The sequence below is a fragment of the Cebus imitator genome, unplaced genomic scaffold (assembly GCF_001604975.1).
Source record: "Cebus imitator isolate Cc_AM_T3 unplaced genomic scaffold, Cebus_imitator-1.0 Scaffold488, whole genome shotgun sequence".
NCBI classification, from domain to species: Eukaryota; Metazoa; Chordata; class Mammalia; order Primates; family Cebidae; genus Cebus; species Cebus imitator.
Genome location: NW_016107803.1, coordinates 196,318 through 219,732, shown reverse-complemented (window position 1 = coordinate 219,732; position 23,415 = coordinate 196,318).

Below are 23,415 nucleotides of genomic sequence, written 5' to 3'. Positions count from 1 at the left end.
GAAATTTTTAAGAATTTCGAGACAGTAAAAGCAGAGAATTCAACCCAGAAAGGAACTCTGCTGAGAGCCAGGTTCTCCATGACCCCACAAATCATTCATTCATGAAGTTGACCCTAACAACAGCTTCATTTTTGGATTAAGCATGTAGGCTTGGCACCAGGCTGAGTACTCTTACACAAATTCTCTTATGTCATTCTCACAGTAACCTTATAATTATCCTCATTGTATGAATAAGAGAACCAAGGGTTAGGAGGATAACTGTCTTGACTAATATTCCCTACCTGGAAATGGCAGAATTGGATTCAGACACCTGATGTCTGACCCTGGAATCCAAGCCCTGGTTCCCATTCTCTCCTCATGGGGATAGAACCCACAGCAGAAAGCTGTTTTAAGCAGAGTGGGGAGAATGCAAGCCTGATCCTGTGCGTTTCTGCATTGGCCACTGCAGAGGGGTTTATACACTCATCATTTACTCACCGTCTTATAGAATATTTGTGTTAAACTGACATTTGAGTTATTTCTTAGGGTAGAGTGGAACTATTCCTTTTTTCTTCTTTTCACCTAACTTTATTCTATTTCCACTCTGAGAGAATCTCATTAATTTTGTGAGGTTCAGAAGCAATAATCCTTGGTATGTAAGGTCACTGTTAAAATCAAAGGAGAGAACCCATGCAAAAAGTTCTTACAGCAATTCTTAGCACAAAGTAAAATGCTGAATAAATATAAGGTGATATTTCATTATTATCGTGTCCAGAACAAACAATTTGCTCCAGCCAGATCAACATAAAGCCTTTTTGAATATTTAGCTGAAACTCTTCATAAACATTTTCTCTCTTTTTCTGGGTTCATAAGCTGTGATTATCAACTAAGCCTAGAACAGCTGAGGGACCATCTCCTTTCTTCATGGAGAGAGTTTAAGAGTGAGTCCTTATGCTATTTGAAGCCCTAAATCTAGCCATACCTGAAGCTACCACTCATGGATTTCCATGCACATTCGTTTCTCTCTTTCAATTTAGTTTACGCATTTGTCAGTTGTAGCCTATGAAAGACTTCTGATTAATACTGAAGGATTTATTGCGGGCACATACTAGTGTCACACATGCAAAGTTAGATTGACATTTGTGAAAATTTGTTCGCTTATCACTTATGTATTAAATCAGTCAATATTTAAAATTTCTTATTAAAAAATGGGATAACATGCAGAATGTGCAGGTTTGTTATATAGGTATATGTATGCCACGGCGGTTTACTGCACCTATTGACCCATCCTCTAAGTTTCCGTCCCTCACCCCACACCTCCCAACAGGCCCCGGTATATGATGTTCTCCTGCCTGTGTCCATGTGCTCTCAGTGTTCAACTCTCACATGTGAATTAGAACACATGGTATTTGGTTGTCCATTCCTGTGTTAGTTTGCTGAGAATGACAGCTTCCTACTTCATCCATCTCCCTGCAAAGGACATGATCCCATTTCTTTTAATGGTTGCACAATATTTCATGGTGTATATGTGCCATATTTTCTTTATCCAGTCTGTCATTGATGGGCATTTGGGTTGGTTTCATATCTTTGCTATTGTAAATAGTGCTGCAATAAACATATGTGTGAGGCTGAGCACAGTGGCTCACACCTGTAATCCCAGCGCTTTTGGAGGCCAAGGTGGATGGATCACCTGAAGTCTGGAGTTCAAGACCAACCTGCCCACAATGGCAAAACCCCATCTTTACTAAAAATAAATTAAAAAAAAAAAACTAGCCAGGTGTGGTGGCAGGCACATGTAATCCCAGCTACTCGGGGGGCTGAGGCAGGTGAATCGCTTGAACCTGAGAGGCAGAGGTTGCAGTGAGCTGAGATAGAACCACTGCACTCCAGCCCGGGTGAAAAGAGCAAAATTTTGTCTCAAAAACAAACAAACAAAATTATGTGCATGTGTTTTTGTAATTGAATAATTTATATTCCTTTGGGTATATATTCAGTAATGGGATTGTTGGGTCAAATGGTATTTCTGGTTCTTGATCCATGAGGAATCACCATACTGTCTTCCACAATGGTTGAACTAATTTACATTCCCACCAATAGTGTAAAAGCATTCTTGTTTTTCCACAGCCTCACCAGCATCTATTGTTTTCTGATTTTTTATTATCACCATTCTGACTGGTGTGAGATAGTATCTGGTTTTGATTTGCATTTCGCTGATGATCAGTGATGTTGAGCTTTTTTTCAAATGTTTGTTGGCCACATAAATGTATCCTTTTGAGAAGTATCTGTTCATATCCTGTACCCACTTTTTGATGAGTTTGTTTGTTTTTCTTCTTGTAAATATGTGTATGTGCCTTGTAAATTCCAGATATTAGGTCTTTGTCAGATGGGTAAATTGCAAAAATATTCTCCCATTCTGTAGGTTGCTTGTTCACTCTGATGATAGTTTCTTTAGCTGTGCAGAAGCTTTTTAGTTTAATTAGGCCCTATTTGTCAAGTATGGCTTTTGTTGCAATTACTTTTTGTGTTTTGGTCATGAAGTCTTCCCCTATGCCTGTGTTCTGAATGGTATTGCGTAGGTGTTTTGCAGGCTTTTTGTGGTTTTAGGTTTTCCATTTAAGCCTTTAATCCATCTTGAATTAGTTTTTGTATAAGGTATGAAGAAGGGATCCAGTTTCAGTTTCCTGCATATGGCTAGCCAGTTTTCCTAGTACCATTTACTGAATAGGAGATCCTTTTCTCATTGCTTGTTTTTGTCAGATTTGCTGAAGGTAAGATGGTTGTACATGTGTTATTTCTGAGGTCTCTGTTGTGCTCCATTGGTCTATATGTTTTGCTACCAGTACCATGCTGTTTTGGTTACAGTAGCCTTGTAGTATAGTTTGAAGGCAGGTAGTGTGATGCCTTCAGCTTTGTTCTTTTGCTTAGGATTATCTTGGCTATATGGTCTTCATTTGTTCATTCATTCATTTCCGTATTAAATCACTCAATGTATTTTCACTTGTCATCCTTGTCCCTAGTATGTGTTAGGTGCTGTGCATACAAACTTCTTGGACGAGTCTGACAAATAGTGACACAATCTGGTACTTGATCATTCCAGTTTGCTGTGGATAGTGCTGGTTTAACTGTCATCCTATAATGCTTTATTTCTATATTTATTTATTTATTTTTGAGACAGAGTCTTGCTCTGTCACCCAGGCTGGAGTGCAATGGCATGATCTTGGCTCACTGAAACCTCTGCCTTAAGTAATCCTTCTGCCTCAGCCTCCCGAGTAGCTGGGATTACAGGTGCCCACCAGCATGCCCAGCTAATTTTTGCATTTACAGTAGACATGGGGTTTTACTATGTTGGCTAGGCCAGTCTCAAACTCCTGACCTCAGATGATTCACCCTCCTCAGCCTCGCAATGTGCTTGGATTACAAGCGTGAGCCATCCCACCTGGCCTCATCCTATTAATTATTAATAACATGCCTCTTATTCTCAAAATAGTTGTGGTTTGGAAGAGAAATCAAATGGTCTCATACAGTGATGGCACTGTATGTAAGATGCAGCGGCTAATCAATCAAAGCAACATTTAAGGATGTAAGTTCCTTCGGGGCAGGGGTTTTATCTGTTCCATTGGCTGCTCTGTGTGCTGCTTAATCCTGCCTCACCAACATCACCTGGTATACAAAGAGGCTCAATCAACATTTGTGGAATGAATGAGTAAGAATGCAGCCTGGGGAGTCAGTGCAAAGGAGGTTTGTACTAGATTTGAGACATGAAGGCTGGGCAAGGGATTTTTAATGTGAGAACAGATGGAGGGAACCATGTTTGCAAAAATAAAAGAGGATGACAAAGCATGCCTGTGTAGGGGGCTAGGCACCATCTGATGTTGCTGGCCCACTCAAAGTGCAAGCTCTGAAAAGACAAAGTAAAGCCACCAGAGAACACAACCCCAGAATGTAGAGAGTTTGCTTTAGAGAAGAGTATCAATTTTATTCTGAAGACAATGAGGGCAGGTGGGTTACGAGGTTTTTAAACAAGTGAGTACTTTGCATATTTAAGAAGATCATGTTGGCTGCAATAGTAAGAAGGATTCAGGGTGGGAAAAAGTGGAGTTTGGAAGACCAGTTAGAAGACTGTGGGAATCAGCTGGAAGAATTTGTATAATCTAAAGCTTTTCTAGACTCTGCTGCTCCATGAGGAAATTTTCACAAATCTCTGGCAAGATGAGAACAATAAAGCCTATACTGAATTCATTTCATTTACTGAAACTCAAAGCACTAAACTGAAAAGAACACACTATGACCCTAATGTAATAATTACACATTATATACTAGCATCAAAATATCACATGCACCCCCAAAATAAGTATAACTATTATATATCGATTAAAACATAAAAAAGAACACATTTTGAAATTATAATGTAAATATTTTTTCAACATTAAATCTATCATTTGGTTTATACAATGCTGGCGATGGTAGATGACGTACTTTTAAAATATTGTTATTTTGGTAAAATAGAATGATGTCATTCCTACACCAATAGTGACTCCAATAATCCCTACAATTAGGGGGAAATTTTACACAACCATTACATTACTAAGTTTATTATCTTTGGTATAGGGAAGAGTTGATGAATGTCTGAACTCAGGAAGTAGCAGTAGGATTGCAAATTAGAGATGAAAGTTTTGAGAGGTATTTAAGAAATAAAATGAATAGGTAATGGTTGGTACAATAGCAGGCATAGTCACTTCTAATTCAATTATGTGGATGCTTCAAGGGCAGTTATAGTTCTTGTTCCTAATCCAAATAATGCAAATAATTCCCTTGGCTCTCCATTTTTGTTTTTATACGTAGCTATTTCTTGCATTGAAATAATCATATTTTTTCATTGTTGAGTATAAATATTTCCATCTCTTGAATGAGTAAGCAAAAAAGTGATATGTAAAGCCATGCTCATACATATCATCTGGCACTATATATTCCAGCAACAAAACACATTCCTTTTTTATGTAATAGCATGCCATTTGATACATATTGATTTACGTAAACGCTTGGGAAACCAGAGTTCGGTTTACATTTTTGAATGATTTCTGCACTCTTTAAAGAAAGTATCTTTCAAAGACGAATGACCCAGGGGCCAATATTCATCTTTCAGATTCCAGTTTTACTCAGCAGAGAGAAAGGTTGCTGCTGCTAAATCATTGCCTTTCATGAGCTCTGCATTGGGACCATGAAGCTTTATTGGAGTAAATAGGCTAGTTTCTGCTCACAGAACCCCTCCGCCTCCTACCTCACTAGCCTAGCTGTCTGCAATTCCTTCAGTAAGATTAAGTGGGAATCGTGCTTATTCAACAGTTATTATCACTGTTAACTGTGAGACCCCCTTTGACATGATGTCATAATGGAGAATTATCCATCTGAGAATCTCTCCACACTGATCAATCACCTTCAGAAGTAAGGCACAGATGTCAAGGGTTTTGTTTTTGTTTGTTTTGGTTTTATTTGTTTGTTGTTTTTTTCCTGATGAGTGGAGAACAAGCCCCTGAAACTAAAGAACTCACTGTCTTGAAGACTTCTACCCTGACCTTCTACCAGGGTTACCTTCAGTAACCCTGAAGTTACTGACAAAAGATACAAGAGTATCTATGACATGTTAAAGAAGAAAAAGAAAAAAAAAAAAACTTCTAAATCAAAGGGGCAGGACAATTATGTAGCTGTGGTCACTAATGCAATGGGAAGGTGAAGCCCAGTTCTTGTTTGGGACTAGCACCAGTGGTCTGGATAGAAGACAGAACCAGCTGGGCATGGTGGCTCAAACCTATAATCCTAGCACTTTGGGAGGCAGATCACCTGAGGTCAGGAGTTCAAGACCAGCCTGGCCAACATGGTGAAATACCATCTCTACTAAAACACAAAAATTATCCAGGCATGATGGCAGGCTCCTTGGGAGGATGAGACAGGAGAATCACTTAAACCTGGGAGACAGTGGTTGCAGTGAGCGGAGATTGTGCCACTACACTCCAGTCTAGGTGGCTGAGTGAGACTCGATATAAAAAATAAAAAAAAAAAGACAGAACCATAGACAGAGACCGACCACACCCATCGGGGAAGGAGAAGAGCACATGGGAAGAGAACACGCAGAGAAGATGAGATCAGGATTCACCTTCTGAACCTGGAAGCAGAATTTGTGAGCTGTGTAAGGCAGCAGAGTCCACAGGTAGCTCCCAAAACTAAGGCCACCAGTGTGACCTAAGAGAAAGAAATGGGGAAGGCTCAGAGATAGTCCAGCCAGAGACCAGGAAGAGTCGTGCTTCAAAGACCCAGAATCAGGAAACTCTGTCATCAGGAAAAGAAGGAAGTGGCAGAAGATGGTATTAGGGGTAGTGAGGGAAAGAATCCAGATAATGGAGGTTCAGGGGCGAGGCTCAGGGGCTTACTTACACCTGTAACCCGGCACTTTGAAATGTTGAGTCTGGTGGATCAGCTGAGGTCAAGAGTTAGAGACCAGCCTTGGCAAAACGGCAAAACCCTGTCTCTATTAAAAATACAAAAATTAGCTGTTCATGGTGGTGCATACCTGTAGTCCCAGCTACTTGGAAGGCTGAGGCATGATAACCACTTGGACCCAGGAGGCCGAGGTCGTGCCACTGCACTCCATCCTAGGTGACAGAGTAAGACTCTGTCTCAAAAGCAAACTAAATAAATGAATAATAAAGAAATAAAAATAAATTCTTGTAACCCAGCAGGGACTCTAGTGCTAAGAGAATTGGCAGCACAAGATCAGTTTCTAAGATGTGTGTCTGAGCCCACTCCAAGCTTCCAGTGGTCCCTTCTCAAAAAGGTTCCCCAGAAGAGTTGCCTTAAAATGAAGAATGTTTCTTTCTGCCCATTGATGCCTCAGGACACTTCAGCAGACAAACTGTCTGCTTTTTGATTGTTTGTTTTTTAAAGACTGGGTCTCACTCTGTCACCCAGACTGGAGTACAGTGGCAAGATCATAGCTCACTGGAACCTCAAACTCATGGACTCAAGGGATCCTCTGACCTCAGCCTCTTGCATAGCAAGTACTAGAGGTGTGCGCTGCCATACCCAGCTAATTTTATTTTGTGCAGAGACAAGGTCTCACTATGTTGCCCAGTCTGGCCTTGAACTCCTGGCCACAAGTGATCCTCCCCACCTTGGCCTTCCATAGCACTGTGATTACAGGCACCTTTCCAATTTTTAAAAATTTATTATTTTTAGTGATGGAGTCTCTCTATATTGTCCCTCTGTCTGTTCTTCACTTCAGGTCACTCACCTTGATGCCATTGATTTACATCTTTCACTTTGGAGTCATTCTTATTTTTCTGCCTGACTTCTTTGAATTTGATTTTTCCCTACTGTAATTGGTTTCTCTTACCACCTCTTTCCAGTAGACCCAAAGCTCCATGAAGCCAATGATCACCTCTGTACTTCTCACTGTTTTTCTCAGTACCTGGTGTCGTACCTAGCAGAGTGAGTGGGTCTTTAAACAAGTACTGATATCTCTGCTAGAATAAAATATATCAACTCTGCTGCTTCTTTACTTAGCACAAAGGCGACATCTACACTTTTTTCTTTTTTAGAGACAGAGTCTTGCCCTGACACCCAGGCTAGAGTGCAATGGTGTGATCTTGGCTAACTGCAACCTCCACCTCCAGAGTTCAAGAGATTCTCCTGCCTCATCCTCCTGCATAGCTGGGACTACAGGCATGCACCACCATGCCCGGCTAAATTTTTAATTTTTGGTAGAGACGTGGTTTCACTGTGTTAGCCAGGCTGGACTGGAACTTCTGATCTCGTGATCTCCTGCCTCGGCCTCCTGGCCTTCCAAAGTGCTGGGATTACAGGCATGAGCCACCATACCCAGCTGCCATATATTCTTTATATCAGAAACCTCCACTTGTAATGATAATTTAGAAATATGGACAAGTCAATAGTGAATAAGATAGAAACCCCAGGAATAAACTCAGGGGAAAGATACAATGCCAAACGCCATAATCTCAAATGATGAAATATCCAAAGAACAAAACTCCCAAAATCTAAAATCCTAAAAATATAATTTTGGCTTGGGGCAGTGGCTCACGCCTGTAATCCCAGCACTTTGGGAGGCCAAGGTGGGCAGGTCATGAGGTCAGGAGACAGAGACCATCCGGGTCAACATGGTGAAACCCTGTCTCTACCAAAATACAAAACAAAAGTTAGCCTGGCATGGTGGCATGTGCCTGTAGTCGCAGCTACTCTGGAGGCTGAGGCAGGGGAATCGCTTGAACTTGGGAGGTGGAGGTTGCAGTGACCCGAGCTCGTGCCACCACACTCCAGCCTGGCAACAGAGTGAAGCTCCGTTTCAAAAAACCATTATTTAAAATACATTAATTTATGTGTTTAGAAGGTGATTTAGTTGAGAACCATGTAAAAATACAACAAACACTTCATGGTCCACTTTACACAATAGAATAGTCAATATAATATAAATATTCTTGCAAGCATAAACATGGGCAGACAAACTGTACTCATGAGGAAACAGGTCAAAAAGAGAAATGTATGAATGCATAGCCTATGGTGGTTAATTGTATGCACTCAGTTTTATAATTGCAGTCATCTTAAATACCATGACGGACAACCCAAGTCTTCTGATGAGACTGATCAAAAACCTTGACCAGTCACTCAGAAACAGCCAACATATTGAGAAATTTTATATTTCACAAATGTAGGCATACAAAAAGCACATCCTTTCATTCACTGAGGAAAATTTCAACATTTTTATGTACACACACAATGCTTACACACAAAATCAATGTTGCAATAATACATTTTCATGGAATCACATTTGTGAAAAATGCGTAAAATGAATCAGCACTTTCTAACATGATTATATGTCCAGTATTGAAAATGATGCAAAGATGAAATCTGTAGCATAAAACACTGTAAAGAAATAATGCTCACAACTTAAAATAGTGAAAAAATGTTTAAAAAGAAAAAAAGCAAAAAAATTACTGAAACAATTTGTGACAAATAAAAAAGTGTATTTAAAGGGACAGATCACATGCAATTGCATAGACAGCCCATAAAAGCTGGCCAATTCTTACACTCATTCACCACATTTTGAAGTCTTTTTATCACCATGACTAGCTGCTTGTTTGTCTGTTTGTTTTTCTTTTAGGATATGACTCTTCCAGAGGAATATGTTCACATTCATTTTCTACATGGCACTGCTCCTTTCCAAAATTCTTCTATGATTCGATATGCACCAACGTGAGCTTTCTCTAAGTTACCCCATCTTCTGTGCCATGCCTGAGTATGCAGAAATCTATTCTGTATGTAGTCACATACAGACAAATTTGGCAGAAACTATATCAATGATCAAGCAGCAATACAACGGCAGAAGTGTCTTATCCTACCAGGCACAAGATTGTTTTTAAACCAGTCAGTAACTTCACTGGCTTTTTCAGACAAATGCAGTTTTAATTCATTAAAAGCTCCTGGAATGTCATCAGCTGAAAGGAATGCCATTGCAGACAGATACATGTTTAACCGAATCATGTGGCAAATCCACTCATCTGAATTTTCCACCAAATGTGTAGGGTTTAATGGAAATAAAAAGAAACAACTTTTTGGTATCACTTTGACATTCACTCTTAGACACCATGATAATACCCAATTTCAGATCTATCATTATGGTTTGTGGATTCACTTGAAATCCATTTTCTTCTGCATAAAGATAATAACAAGCTAATAATTCTGCTTCACATGGTACAGAAACTCATCCTGTGATTGTGATTTTCAGGAGTTTAGAAGTTGGAGATTTTGATATTTGGAGAATTCATCATTTGGGATTGTGTCTTTTGAGATTATGATCTACAATATAAATCATATTTGAAGAAAAAGACAGAAACCCAGGTCCTACCCAAAGGCTCAGGGCATCTGCTGGACTAGAAGCAGGCCAACCAGACAATAAAAACACAGAAAAGGACAAGATATTCGATGGGTGCTAACTGAGTCTTAATTCTAGGGAAAGGAACAAGTAGAGTAGACAGCATCTACACCTTAATAGCCATTTTTTGCAAGTCACACTTCTCTGGTGATGGCATAGAGTACAAATGCAAATAAATTACTGCACTCGGTACATGACTACCCCATCCTCTGCACCTGCAGCTCAATGTGCAAAAACTGAGTTCAACATTAGAGTGCTGCTCCTTTGAGAGTGAATCAGGTCAACAAAGCTTTACTCCACGCTTCCCAAGCACACGTGCCTCATTCTAGCATTCTGAGAATTGGTGAAAATGATTAGAAACATTATCTCCTATCTGGACCTAACAGGTTACCAATCCATAGAGCTCTTGAAAATGCCAAAGCTGACCACATCATCCCTTTCTTTTTATCCTTGCATGATTCACCATTAGCATCACTGTAAAAGTACCCATTTCTGGCAAGAGTAGCCCTTGGGCATTGTTTTCTCCACGACCTTGTTTCCTATTGGGCCTGTTTTTTTCATGACACACTAGCCACACTGGCCTTCTTTTGGATTCCTGAAAATACCAAGCTAGCTTTTCTCTAAGACTAGTTCATTGGCTATTTCCCCTATCTAGGATCATTTTACATCAAACTTTAGCATGAACAGCCATGCTATTTTTGAGATCTCAACTCAGATGTCACCTCCCAGAAAGACCTTTCTAACTATCCTATCAATGGTGTTGTATCCCATTCATTGCTATGCTTCATCCCAGTACCTTGTTTGTATTGTCTTCATTCCAGCTATCACTCAATACAATCATATAGCAGCCTCTGCTTCCTTGGTAATTTGCTATTACTCAAAAATGTAGGCGATGAGGCAGTGGGAATCTTGTTTCTTTTCTGCCTGCATTATTTAGAAGAGAGGGCTTGGCTCAACATGAATGCCCAATAAAATTGCATTGAACAGATGAATGAGTGAATAAATTTATGAGTGGATGAATGACTCAGACCTGGATGACAGTAGTTACACCTTGGAAGACAAGGCCTTGGAGATGATAATAAACAGAAAGCAGCAACATGTGCTGACATTGTTCGAACTCAGGTCTCTAAATTCAAAACCTGTGCTCCTTCTTTTATGCCATACTTTAGTATTGACTCTGCTGCTCCCAGGGTCAGTTAAATGAATGCTTATCCAGGTAGATGGAGCTGGGAGAACACCAGATAAATCCCAAATGTGTCCCTGTCTCATTTCTTGTCTAGCTTGATAAAATCCTAACTGTTCATGGAAGCATGCAGCTGCTACTCCTTGCTAAGTTTTGCATATGTCCTGTGCATCTGGCTTGGTGTATATTTTCTTCTTTACAAAACTCTGTTATTCGTCATCCCTCCAAGAAGTCTGCAGGGAATTCCATCATCCTGTGTGTGCTATGTCATTCCTGCATTGCTATAAATAAATATTGGAGGCTAGGTAATTTATTTAAAAAAGAGGTTTAATTAATGCACAGAGCAAGGAACAAGATTCCCAATGTCTTGGTGCTTACCTTTGATTAGCTCATAGTTCTGCAGGCTTTATAGGAAGCATGGAGCTGGCATTTGTTCAGTTCAGTTTCTGGGGAAACCTCAGGAAGCTTACAATGAGAGCAGAAGGTGAAGGGGGTCAGTCATCTCACACAACAAGTGTGGGAGCAAGAAAGTTGGGGAGGTGCTACATACTTTTAAACAACCAGATCTCTCAAGAACTCACGTCATCTCTATGGTGATGACGGTACCAGCTCTGAGGCATCCACCTCCATGACCCAAACAATTCCCACCAGACCCCCTCTCCAACCCTGGGTATTAAATTTCAACATGCAATTTTGAGGGGATATTCAAGCCATATCATCATATCTTCCCCTGGGTTATATGAATATGTATTTACGGCTACTGTTGTCTTCAGAAAATCTGAATTTTAAATATTCAAAGCATGTTAGTCTCCTGTCTTTTTGGATGAGCTCCTGCCTATTGGTGGCTGTATATAATCTATTTCAAAAGTCTGTGTGCACAGTGGTTGGTTAAGCACATAGTTTTCAGAGTCCTGGGTTCAAATTCTGACTCTACCAATTACTACCTGGGTGAATTTGAGCAAGATACTTAGTATCTTTGTGATTTAATTTCCTTATTTATAAATTGAGGATGAAAATATTAATAGTGCTATATTTTAAATAAGTCACTTGGAACACTATCTGGCACATGGCAGCATCATGTCAGTATCAGTTAGCATTACCTTTGCATTTCCTCTGCTAGTAACCGAGTATAATACAAAGCATCACGTTTTTCCTATGTTGGAAATGTATTGAACTTGCATAATTCTTGGCGTAGAAGCACTCAATGATTTCTCTGAACATCACTGAGGAAGGAGGGAGAGGAAAATACCATGTTAGTTTTCCAGGGCTGTCATAAAGCACCACAAACTGGGTGACTTAAAACAACAGAAATTAACCGTCGCACAGTTGTGGAGACGGAAAGTCCAAAATCAAGGTGTGAGCAGGTGCTCGCTCCCTTGGACACTGGGTAGCTTCCTTCCATGCCTCTCCTCAGCTTCTGGTGGGGGCTGGCACTGCTTGGTCTTCTTTGGTTTACGGCTACAGCCCTACAGTCTCTGCCTCCAGCTTCACTCGAGTTCTCCCCTGTGTCTGTACTTCCATGTCTATGTCCATCGCTTTGAAAGGGACACAAAGCGTGTTGGGTTTAGGAACCATCCTATTCCGTATGAGTTCACCTTAATCAGTTACCTCTGCAATGAACCTAATTCCAAATAAGGTCACATTCTGAGGGACTGGGGTAGGGGAGGTTAGGACTCTAACATAATTTTTTTGGGGGGAGGCACAATTCAATGCATAACAAACACTCTCGTTTGGATAATACCTTTTCAGTTACATAGCCTTACTCAATGATTTTGTCCTCCCAAAGGACTTTGAGTTCGGCAGTCTCCTCAGTTTACAAATAAGAAAAGAGCACAGAGAGCTCCCAGGATCCAAGCTACTAAACGGCATAGAAGAAAGCACACTTGTGTTTCCCGACCCTACCTTCTGGAGAGTCCTCTCCTCAATCACACCTCTTATTTCCATCAGTACATGCCAAGGCAGATGCTGAACAATCATTTTGGGTCAGCCCTGCACTTTCTGCCACAAAGAAGTCAAAGAATGAGGCGTCCATCCTGCCTGCAGCCTCTTGTAATTGACGAAAGTGCTAGCAATTGATTCAGAGCCAAGATTCCAAGGTTCAGGGGAAGATTCTCTACGGGGGTGTGATCAATGACAGTTCCCAAGGGAATGTGGCTGGGATTCTTCCGCTCTCTCTTCCTCCCTTCTTTAGCTCCTTATTTCCTTTCTCTTCTGTTTCATTTTCTTCTTCTTCCTCTTTCACTCACCCAACTCTCCCTTTCCTTCTACCATTTGTTCACACTCTTTCTTGCATTTTTTTTCCTGAACTCCCATTTGAAACTATTGACATATATCCTATGGCAAATTTCTTTTAATATAGCAATTCCTGGAGTAAAGTCATTTTGCTCAACATCAGTTTGTTGCAATGTTGGTGAAAAAAAAAAGTCAATTTCTGTCTGGGTCTGCTGTGTGGAGCTTGTATGTTCTCCCCACATCCGTGTGTGTTTTCTCTGGGTGTTTCTCTTGTCTCCTACATCCCAAATATGTGCACCTTAGGTGACTTGGCATGTCTAAATTGTCCCAGTCTGATTCTGGTGAGTGTGTGCGTGTGAGTGAGTACATCCGTGATGGAATGTTGTCCTGTTCAGGGTTGCTTTCCACCTGGCACCCAGGGCTTCTGTGATAGGCTCTGTCTACCTGCAACCCTGAGCTGTTATAAGCAGGTTGGAAAACGAATGAACACAAAATATTGTGCGATAAAAATCTACGAAGTGTACAATATCACAGAAATGCATGACAATAAACAATGCACTTTGAAAGTGCTCAGACGGTGCAGACTGTTGATTATTGTCTTTGAAGTATATGGTAGTAAGAGATGAATTTTACAATTTTTCATTGCCAACAAGGAATATCTTGATTTAACCCAGTATCACTATGACACATGATTCACTGATTCACCACAAACTGGGTAAATGCATTTATTTATTTTATTAAGTTTTCTGAAATCTATGGATAGCTTACACTTATTTTAATGTTTAACATTGTGTTTTGGGTCTTTATTTAGATGTTTGGTGATGTTTGGAGACTAGAAATACGCAGAAGGAATGGAACTTTTGTTTGTATCAGTTAACCCATGGTAAAATTGGTTTTGTTATATGTCATTTTGCCTAAAGTTGCAGTTTTCAAGAACTTATCAATGATCTTAAATGAGCATTTACTATACATATTCTTGAGAAGTATCTTAGGATTTTTCCAGGCTGTTCTATTCATTTTGCTCCCTTTACTCTAAGCTACACTTCTAAGTAATAGTGTCCTGGTTTTATAGATAGCACATTCAAAGGATTACTTGCCTCACCCAGGCCAATCCAGCACTCATGGTTTGCAAGACTCTAAGTAAGCCTAGAGCTCCCTCCCCTCCCTGCCAATGTTTTGGTGTGAAAAGGCTGCGAGCTGCAAAGTTGCACATGAAGCTACACAGGCTCTAACATCACTCCTGGGATCGCTCCTTTTCAACAAATACAAATCCCTTCAAGAAGCTTCCAAGAAGATCATGGAGGTGTCTTATGATCTTCTCTCCCTCACCTGTAAGACACCATGGTAAGTTTCTACGGGTTAAATGTGGCTTCATTCAGAGTAAGCGGCAGCACACGAGCATTCTGAAGGGTTGACTCACAGGCCATCCTGACCATTCAGTGGGATGGCCTCCTCGGCATTTACAAGTTAGCTGACTATTATCATTGGAGCTAGTTTCTACACCCGATATCCATCGATTGCATCATCTTCCCCAGGAGTGAAAAGGAAGACGGCCAGCATCCTCTGGTCTTTAGTAATGTTCTTTGGTAGTGAGAAAAGCCACTCTGAACTCTGCGAACAACAACTGGAGACATTGTATGGAAGAAGGAATGTTCCTTGTGAAATAAAAAGATACATCTCTGCTATTAACAGAGTATAATAGAAAGCATCGTTTTTTACCTATGATGAAAATTTATTGAACAAGGTCTACTGTAGTGAACAGAGCATAAGCATCCTTACCTCATATCTTAAGAACAATGTCTCTTTTTTTTCTTTTTCGAGTGTTTCAAAAGCCTCTTAAATATTTAAAGTAATGTATAATAATCGGTAAAATCAACTGTGGACTCTCAGGAAATAAACAAAATAAAGTGCTGGGAATATTCATCATTTCAAGTATCTATATTGTATAATTTATTTCAGGATGTGCTATTAGTTTTCTATTTTTCACTTTTTGCTAGGAAAAGGTAGGTTAGCCTTAAGCATAATTTTGCCTTAGATGTTATATTTTACTATGAAAATTTATTTATTTTTACTGTGACTGAGCATCAGGATGATCTTATTGAACCTACTCTTTTAAACTAATTGTCCTTTCTTCCTGGGATTGTGGTTTGGCCCCTTTTTTTCACAGAATCCATTTCTTAGGCACATGGATCTACAAAATAATAGAAAATATAACATCCTTGCAACAGATTATTTCAATTTGTATAAAAAGAGAGATGGAAAGAATAGCAGAGACCACTGGGTTGTTTGTGCTGCTAGAATTTTAGATCTGGAAGTAGTAACCTTTGATGTATTTAGTTTGAAAGTCTTATTTGTTGACAGGATCATAGGCTCCAGTTAAGTAAGATTCTTCGGGTGTCATGGCTTGCCAAGAGACATGTGCCTCATCCGAGAGTTGGATTCTTCCAGATGATCTATCTGGAATCCAAACTTGCTCTTCTGATAGGAAATAAACCTCTCGAACTCTGGTCTCTCCCTGCCCTTGCACAGAATTTATTTCATCAGTCAGTTCATTCCCCTGGAAGCTAACCCTTAGTGTTGGGGTTCTCACTTGAGATGATATGATCCCTCATATCCCAAAACCATTCATGGTACAAGTTCTGGCCTCTGGAGAAGCACAGAAACGTTTCTTTCCATGTATCGGTGGACATTGTTTCCAAATTTAAAAAGAGATTTCATGTCCCACATGTTCAAAGGAACTAATTCTTCCCACTTCTGTGATTCTTCTCAGCCAGCATTGACTCAAACACTCCTGGCTTCTGACCCCAACCGAACTCCGTCTGTCAAGTGTCACGTGGCTGTCCGGAGGGTGGGCATGGTTGGGAATAGCACCTGGAGGCCTTGGCCTTGCCTTCTTCTTTAGACTTGCCTCATTTAAAAGAGATATGATCCAATATATTTTCAGCCAGGCATTGAAATTAGAAAAGGAATAAAAAGAAATTATATCCATGTAGGTTGAAGACTGTGCTTCTTTGGTGCTGCCTGTAACTGGGGAGGCAGGGAGTAGTATTGGCTGAATTTAGTACTGTAAGGCCTGGTGTTCCAAATTACCCATTGCATGGCCTCCAACCAAACTCATTTCTATTTGCAGTCATCATGGTGTCAGACAGTTTTATCCTGCTTCTTGAGAACTCTTCATGGTGCCTCTAATCATCTAACCAACCCATTAATTGTGGGTGCAACAGCCAGAGTTTTAGGACCAGAAGAGCATAGAACATATAAACACGGGCTCTGCATAATCATCTTGGTGGAGGATGGAATTGAAAACTACATTTATGGAGCATGTAAGTTATCTTTTTTGGTCTTCACAAAAAGTACATTTGAAAGGCAAATAGGCTTCAAGAACTTAACTCAATGAAGATAAAATATGATAGGATTGTATTTACAGAAGAATTTTCTGATGCCAGATATTATGTTTTAATATCTAATAAGTACAGCCTTAGGTGTTGGGAAGAGAACGTGTTCAGTAGCAGGTGGACAGCCAAGAAAAGCTCATGAAGAAGCAACGAACAGCAGAAAAAGACAATAAAACAACATCTAAGGCAGGTACTAAGGCATTTTTCCCTAGCCTTTCAGTAGAGCATCAAAAATGTTGCATAAGTTGCTTAACTTATCTGTAGCTTAGAGTCTTCATATGCAAAAATGGGGGAATAAAATTGTCATGTCCAATGAAATAATCTTAATGAAGTATGTAGCATAGTGACAAATACAATTTAGGGAACAGGCAAATGTTAGCTTTCATTATTTATAACACTTTACTCACTTGGGTATGGAATAAAACTTTCTATTTCCTTCTCTTCATTCTTTTTTTCTTACTTAGAAACTCCCTTCTGCTAATTTCTGAGTATCTATGTGCCAGTACTATATTAAATACTGGAAATGTGAGTTTCAAATAGACAATTTGCTGGTAAGAAAATGTCCCATTTAGTTTAGGAATTTTGTGGAAGATTTTGAAAAAACAAACTCTTGAATTGGGTTTGGGAGAATGCATAGGAGTTTTCCATATAGGAAAGGTGTTTACAACAAAGCAAGGGTTTGTTCAAAGCCATAGACTGTTAGGGCAATATGTCAGGTTTAAGTGGATCTGGGAGTGATTAAAGCAGAACACAGAACACATGTGGAGGGTGGCTGCAGGAGGTGAAGCAGGGCTCCAGGTTGTCACATGCCTGGGTCATGTGGTAGGATGATAAGTTGACCCCTTAATAAAGGTTCCTCACCCCACCCCAACAAGTCTGTGTATTATACTCCTGGACTTCCATGTCTTAGGGAAAGCGGTTGTTTTAATGGAAACAAACACACCTGTACACACAAGTTAATATTCAATTTTTGCTTTTCCAAATAATCTTTTGAAACTCATGGCATAAATAATCTTGGAAGTCAGGTTTTTGTTTTGTAATAGCATAAATATTGAAAGAATCAGAACATGAAAGATACTGTAACCAAGAGGTTGCAAAAAAAAAAAAAAGTGATGAAAAAGAGTTACTTTTCTCCCCCTAAAGTCCATAAAGTTCCTATAGACAGAATGGGGAGATAGAAAGCATATACAGAAGCAACAGTTTAGACATGGGTGTTGAGAGATCTAGGCTTTCAATTAGACCTAGGCTCCAATTTTTCCCCCTACTTTTTGGCTTATGGAAGGGGCACAGTGAAAGAACTAAAAAATATAAAATACGGAGACATATTTGAGAATCTAATGACCAAAGGTCATGTGGTTCATTATCACAACCAACCAAAAGATGGTGGGAGCTGGCCAGAAACCAGGCAAAAGTTTCTTGCAGAGCCTGTCAGTGGTATGCATAGTCAGTAATGTGTAGTGGTATGTGGAAAAAAAGAGGGTCTGAGCTGGGCTCTTGAATTTTCCCAGACTTGGAGTGCCAGAGGAGAGCATGCTCAAGTGTCCCATGTTCATAGAAAGGAGCAGAAGTTAGGGATAAGAGCAAGTTGGCTGAGTGCCCTAAGGATCAAAAAGGTAGATATAGAAAGATCTCTAGGGATCAACAACTGGGGACCAGGAGAGACGTGGACAAGGTCAGCAGATGCCAGAGGGGATACATGGCAATGAGCAAGGACCACATGCTCTCATGGTCATATGATTGGCATGGCTTAGTGACCTGAAGGTTAAAGAGAACCAGTCCAGACAGAGACATGACAGATGGGAATCCCCAACTTAACTGAGAACATTCTAAAATGCTTTTGTTTATTCTGAATTAATTAAGGTTAAGTTCTCCTCACTGAGGTGGAGGCAAAGAGGTCTCAAATTAGAAGTTAGATGTGTTTATTAAAATAATTAATTTAAGTATCTTTTGCACTGTCTCCTGTCTTACTTTTTTTTTTTTTTGAGAAGGAGTTTCACTATTGTTGCCCTGGCTGGAGTGCAATGGTACAATCTGGACTCACTCAACCTCTGCCTTCTGGGTTAAAGCGATTCTCCTGCCTCACCCTCCTGAGAAGCTGGGATTACAGGCACCCATCACTGCACCCAGCTAATTTTTGTATTTTTAGTAGAAATGGGGTTTCACCATGTTGGTCAGGGTGGTCATGAACTCCTGACCTCAGGCGATCTGCCTGCCTTGGCCTCCCAAAGTGCTGGGATAACAGGCATGAGCCGACCCTCTCTTACTATTTAGGATTAACATAAGATAAACACACATCAGAATGGTAAGAAAGACAACTTTGAAAAAGACATATGGGAGACAGTGTTTGGATGCATGGATGGATGGGTGGCTAGGTTGCTGGGTGGGTGGGTGGATGGTGGATAGTGAGTAGATGAATGGATGGACAGACAGGTGGATGAATGGGTGAATGAACAATAAGTGGGTGGATGGATGATGGGTAGATGAGTGATGAAGAATCAGAAACTTTTCATTGGTTTTAAAAGAGTTATTTTTCCTCTACTCTTTCTGAGCACTTATACAGACCCACCTGATACGTACAGAAAATTCTTGCCTGAAACTTTCCATTGTGTGCATAGAATCAAGCCTTGCCATTTCTCTTGACAGAGTCTATATGAGCTTCTGACAGCAGTAGATTTATTCTGTGTAGATTTGCATCTTCCTCCCTTGGCATTTTGCCTTTTCTTGTTGTTTTACTTTGTGTGTACCTCTGGTGTGGGCTAATGGATGCTAAGGCCATTTCAGAACATAAAATCTGCATTGTCTGTATAATCTATCATGTGAAACTGGGCACTCCCCATCTTAAAAACATTAAGCAGCCTACATTATGCTCATATCAGGGGTAATTATTCCTCAGACTGCTTTATAGTCAAAAATCCATTAGATTAGCAATAACAGCCCTTATACAGACAAATGAAGTGAGGATCAGGAGATAAGAACCCTGGAACTATTGCCCAAACTCCACCAAAGTGGAAAAACAGGGATTTGTAACATTCTTGCCAGGTGTTAGCTGTAAAGAATGTTTCCGTAAGAAGTGGATCTACACACAGACTAGTGCAGAGACCATCTTCTGGGCCAGACACTGCCTGGCTCCTGGGTAAACTCCTCTTGTGAATGCCTCCAGGCTTTTTTCCTGAAAGTTTTCTCTTACCCATTTTCTACTGAACTTGTCAACTTGCTTGCATATTCACTCTGGCTCTAACCTAATTTTATTATCAGTATCTAGTTTCTTCTTCTGAAATCATGTCTTTTCTCTTTACTGAATTCTAGTAGTCACTAATTCTCCCATTATTTTCCTTGGAACCACTCCAGGTGGGATTTGCATCAAGTATTGATTCAGTACAAATTCTCTCTTATCAAGCAAACAAAAGTAACAATAATGGGACAAAACTATGGCTTGTTAAGTGGGGGTCACCCAGGATACAGTCATCTAAGAAAAATGGTATGGAATGCTGTGAGCATGGGAAGAAGATCCTTCACCCAGAATTGGGGAAAGCTAAACAAAATTGAGTCTCACAAAAGACGGAGCAGGAAGACAAGTCACTGTTGGCTAACACTTTCCTGCCTCACCTGGCCCTGCTTTTGTTGTACCTACATAAGCAGTGAGCTCACCTGCCATACACAAGGCCGTCACATAGGACCTGTGGCACAACAGCCATATCCACGTAGCTAAACTATAGGGAAGCTTTTCAAAGTAGGGGATTGCAAATATTGAAAAGAAAGCCCATTTTGTAGTTATCTAATATTTAAAATTCTATTATGATTAGAAGGTTTGTTGTCCTATAGAGTAGTCCCTCTTAATCTGTTCCTGGGGGAGAACTAGTTTTGATTCACTTCCCCTCAATTTGTTTTTATAAAATACAATAAAATGAGAATAATCCTATGTCCTCTCACTCTTACTTGACTATCCCAGCATTATTCAATTGATAAAATGAGAATATTCTTTTTTTCTTTTTAAAATTTTTTTTAAAGGGGGCCTTTGCACTGGCTGCTTCTCTGCCTGGAATGCTCTTTCCCCAGATGTTTCCCTCTCAGTGAGATCCCCTGAAAATTCCAACTGCTCCCTCACAGTCCCTGTGTTTTCTGAGCATGAATTGCTATTTAACCAGCTTATTTTTTGTGTATTTTTTTCCAGCTCTCTGTTTAGAATGTCAGACTCGTGAGGGCAGAGATCTCTGTCTCATTCATGCCTGCCTCTCCATCACTGAGAAAAGAGCCTGGGACATAGCAAAATGTCCCAGGAATAAAATGAGATATAAAATGAGAATAAAAATGAGAATAATCCTATGTCTTCTCACTCATACTTGACTATCCCAGCATTATTCAATGGATCTGTTTCTATGCAACTTCTTTTAATTTCTGTACTTCTTTCCTTGCTAAACATATATAACGTCAAAGGACTAATACCGGCAGACTCTAACTGCTCTCATTTGCTCCCACACCCTCACCTGCTGAGGTTTCCTGCCCTCCTAACACTTACTATGGACACAGGTGCCGCCCCTCTTTGCCAGTGTAGGAACTCCAGCAAGTGGACTGGCAAGAGTCTTCTTGTCATGCAGACGAGAATACGGGAAGGGAGAAAGACTGTCACCCAGCCAATCAGTAGCAGATACAGAACTCCTTTGGCATTAGTCTAAAAGTCATAATATTTATTAAAGCAGCAAGTGAAAGATTTCAGTGTACCCTGAAGAAGAGACACCCGTTTGAATTTTGTTTCCCAGACAGGTTTTACCAGGAACCACTTAATGTTACTCAATCTGTAAGAAAGACCCTGCTACCCTATCTGACTGGTTGGAAAGCGAGATGAAAAATGGATCTTATGAGCTGTGAGGATTTACTAACTAGTGCAAAAGGCCATCTTGAGAAGTCATCTTGCTTCATTTGTCCCCTTTATGATTACATCATGTTAATGGACAAAATGTGTGATAATTAGATATCCCTTCAAAATTGCTTAGAAAACTCCAAATCCCAAGACCTCTAATGACTGTGAGTCTGATAATCACCCACTGGTCATTGGATCTAAAGGCCATGAGATCTTACTGCAACTACACACCAGAAGCTTTCTCTGTATTCACAGTGTTCTTCAGAGTTAAATATGTGCCTTTTTGTGTGCATAAACATTGTGTACAGATTATGATCAGACAGACAAATACACCCACTGAACACATGATCCCAAAATTTTTTTGCAAAGCTGGAATATGGCACGTGTTTGTTGCCTATAGGTCAACAGGATGTTAGTTTCATTTACCAGCCTGGGAACAGTATGTAAAAAGTAGGAGAGGCTAGAGAGAAAAGGGGGAAACAAATTGTGACAAGTGAGGTTACAAGTTCAAATTAAATTGAAAGTGTGTTGCTATCTTGCAAGTGTGGGGAGTATAGTGCTCAGTTCTCCCTGTGACAGAGTGAGACCATCTCTTTAAAAAAAAAAATAAAACAATAGAAATCCATCCAGGTCTTGTGGCGTATTCCCTTGTCAGCATCTAGCTGATGACCAAGCATGGCCAGGTGCTAAATTTGCTATGTTTGAATGTGTCAACCAAAGCTAATGTATTGGAAACTTAATCCCTAATTCTTCAGTACTGAGAGATGAGACCTTTAAGAGGCTATTAGGTCATGTAGGCTTTGCTTTCATGAATGGATTATGCTGTTTTTGCAGGAGTGGGTTAGTTGTAGCAGGAGGGGATTCCTAATAAAAGGAGGAGCTTGGCTGCCTTCCCTCTCTCTCACTCATGTGATGTCCTCCACCATGGCATGATGGTGCAGTAAGGCCCTCATAAGATGCCAGCCTCTCAATCATGGATATCTCAGCCTTAAGAATCATGAGTCAACTAAGTGTCTGTTCATTATAAATTACTCTTACTCTGATATTCTCTTATAATAACACACAACAGACTAATACAGAAGTCAAGCCATTCCTGCCCAACATGAGACCCCTCTAGGCAATCTTCGTCCTAGGACTTTCCATCAGCCTGGAGGAACTGCTTTTATTGCTAGACTGAAGTCCTCCCTCTTTCCTTCTCTCCATACGTAGATGCCATACCTACATCCCTGACTGAAGTCTCCCTCTGTATTATCCTGCTCCATCTTCCAACTATTCCTAGGAGACATTTTACTAGAAAAAAAATTCTTATCTATCTAATTCTGTTTTGGCACCTTGGTGTCTCTTCTTGTAGAACCTGCAATGTTGGTACTAAAAGTGGTTTGAGAAGGGAGGCAGTGAGATGGAGATTGGGGGCTACATTACTCACTGCTTAGCTGGCAAAGAGGTGTTTGCTCTGAAGGGTATGTGCATCAGGGATAGTCCCCAGCACAGACAGATTTACCAATTGCTAAATGTGTCCTTCGTGGTGATGTGAAGGGGCAAACCCTTGTGTGTGCAATGATGTAGATATTGGAAAGGGAGTTAGCTAAAAAATACAAAAACAAAGGAGGTGTGGGTTGTTACTAAGTCCTGGATGCCTATGGAGGGATGAGAAACTGTCAACAGGTAGTTTAAGGCTAAGAGAGTCAGCGGGTCTTGTTGCAGCGTAAAAAGAAGTTCTCTTCTTTTACATTGCAAGAGCATATGTCACTGTGATGCAAGCACAGGATTGAATTGTCAAGAGTGGAGAGTACTAGTGACATTTAAATTCTCAGTCAAAGAGGACCTA